This window comes from Mastacembelus armatus, chromosome 10 (genome assembly GCF_900324485.2).
Source record: "Mastacembelus armatus chromosome 10, fMasArm1.2, whole genome shotgun sequence".
Taxonomy (NCBI): Eukaryota; Metazoa; Chordata; class Actinopteri; order Synbranchiformes; family Mastacembelidae; genus Mastacembelus; species Mastacembelus armatus.
In genome coordinates, this window is record NC_046642.1 from 15,576,854 (window position 1) to 15,579,913 (window position 3,060).

A 3,060-nucleotide genomic window follows, 5' to 3' on the forward strand; every position below is an offset into this window, starting at 1 on the left:
TCACAGCAAACCTTACTTGCTATAACATTGCAAAGGCATAGTCCCCATTTCACTGGTGTGTTAAAGCAAATAGGTTTTAATAAGGTTTATTAAATATAGAGGTTCTAAGTGTCCCCTCTCCCATAAGTTTTCAATTGAGCTCTGATGCCTGCAAATGCTATTGTAAATGAGTCACATATTTTTCAAATTCATCAAACTGTCCATTGACCTCTCATGTCATTAAAGGTCATCTGCATTTGTTATGTTCCTCCAGTCTTTTATTTGGTTTCTTACTTTAATTTGTCATCCATCTTTACGCAAATACAGGACCTGTCAAATGAAAAGGGTATCTATCTAGACAAGGGCACCGGTGCGATGCAGCTGTCCCTCAAAACATCTGCTCCTTAAATGTTAGGCGAAAAGATATCCTATATTTATTGTGTAATGTTATAATGCTTCAGTATGCGCAGCACAGGTATGGGATCTCTCTGTAACTGTATTCAGTGGTAATAATTGACATATCGAATCATATTGAATCTTACTACCATCTGACAGATTTGTCTTTCAGTAAATGTAACATGTCAATGATAAATTGTAACTGCAATAAAGCAATTTTTCAAGTGGCTCCAGCAGCCGTGATTTGTGTCTCATGTAAACAGCTTTGATAAATGCACTCGGCTGTGTATGTCATCCTTTTGCTCAATCATTTTCATGCTTAAATGAAGCAATTTGTTTCTCAGAGCACAATCTGTTGGAGTTGATTATCCAAGCTGGTGATGTCCACTTTGATAAAAATAGAAAACCGGTCCAGCCACCCACTTCTGATGCCAGTAGAACTACAGCGGGCTTTGTTTCTGTTGGGAGTCTTGAATGATTGCAAAGAGTAACTTCTGGGGAAGAATACAAGAAAACAGAACTTTAATTACTGTAATGAATCTTTCTGGAGAGGCATTGAAAGTGTGGCATTCGTGTGGTCTCAGCGAGAGCTCATTTTGGCTTCCAGCACCATGGTCATTCATCACCAGCTGAACAATACAGTGCATGGTTGAGAGTATGATAAGAACCATGAAAGAAATAGATGGAGTCAGAGACGGAGAGGCAGAGATATTTTCTGTCAAAACTTAGGACTCAGAGATGTTCGCAAGTTCAATGGTAATCTCCTTTTATAAGAAATACAAAATACTATAACAACAACTATAAAAATAAGTACAATACATATAAAAGATGTCTTTGGAAGCAGCAAAGTCTAAAAGTACCTCTTTGATGATAAACTACACCACTCAAAATATAAATCAATCTTTTATGTAGTCAAAATAAGTGATTATGTATGTAATTCAATCTTGTAGCTAAACCAGTTTGAATTCTGTCTTGAGGTTTTGGTAATACATATGCAAATTTATTTTCTGATACATTTCAACAAGTAGATTAAAAGTGCTAGTTTCTAATTTTGGCCAATCAATTCCTGATTTAGGGTATTCATTTCAGCAACAAGCGAAAATCTTTGCTCACGGTGGAAAATTCTTCCATTGAGTGATGAGGTTACACCTTTAATTTCTCAGCAAAAGATTAAACGTGCACCAGCTTAAGTTTCTAATTCGCTGCTTCCGTTTATTAAGCTTTTGCTGACAAATATATTTGTGATATTGAGCAGATGCACTTTACTGAACAACGTTCAATAGCTGAAGAAATGTAATAATCACACATTCGCACTCTGAGACGATTTGTAGTTGAAAACTGGAGCATTTTTGTTACCATCCACTGAACCAACTCATTGCTACTGTATTTTGTGAAGTGTTAACAAAGTAGTTAAACTATAAAAAGAAAATAACCTGTCATGTATAATTTATGAGTGGTCTCTTTGCCAAATTGTATTGCTTTTTGTTTTCTTTGAGAGTCTGCCTAAGTGGGAAAGGTTTTCATCCTGCTTCTGTACACAATGGCACGTACGTGTTTGTTTTTATATACTTAAATGTTTTTTACCTGCTATACTGTATTTGTCAGTGTATTGTTTTGCAGTGCTTTCCTCATTTCAACAAGGCTATTACCTCTTTTTACCTTTGTAGAAGTTTGGGTAAAACTTCTTCATTGAATGAGGTTAAAGCTTTTTAAGTTTTGTCTAATATCTTCATACTTTTTAACTTTCCATTAGCGTTTTCTGCTTGCTAATGGTTTTACACTTTGTTTGACCTGATATAATTTGGATGGAGCACATATGTGCACATGTCTGTGTTGTGTGTGCCTGAATTTTGCAATAACACATGCAGCTGTTCTTTGTGAGCCACTTCTGTGGGCACAACAAAACATAATTACTCTGATGAACACTGGATGGCTCAGTGGTTTCCTGAGTGCACAAATCTGGAGAATCATGAACCAACACCAAGCCATTTACTTTACGTCTAGAGATAAAGACAGACGAGTCAAGAGGCCTCCAAAACACCTACAGCACCAAAGCACTAACCCCAAACTTTATCCCTTATGTTACACAGCACTGTATAACATGTTGTCTTGCATTATTAACCCTATTACTGCATTACCAAGGCTGTTTTATTAGACAACATATGGTAGATATTATGTTTTGACACATCTCTTGTACTCTTTGTTGTACTATGGATTAACAAAACCATTATTTAAAATAACTGTAATGATCACTATCATCTGTTGAAGATATAAGATGCTGTATTAAATCAGTGCACAGGCTAGTTTTAAATGCACTGCTTTAATAATGAGTTCATGATGTAGCAAATTAACTAGTGATGCTGATATATCTGAGTTGGGCTTTTGCTCTCCATCACACCACTGGGTGGCACTGTTCTGTTAATCTGGAATGTGAGCAGTTTCTAGAGGCAGAAAAGCATAACCGCCTACCTACAATTTACATTTACATGTCTAATAGCACAGGGGTGCCTTCTCTCAGAGTGAAACTGCTTGAAAGCAGAGAAGAGCATTTCCCACCCACAGAGCTGGAGTACCAGTGTGCCCAATATACATTTAGCATCAAACAGCCTCACTGTAGCAAAAAATGATGGAATACTGCTCTAGCATTACTTCAGCTACATCCATCTAGCTGTTGAATACTTCATA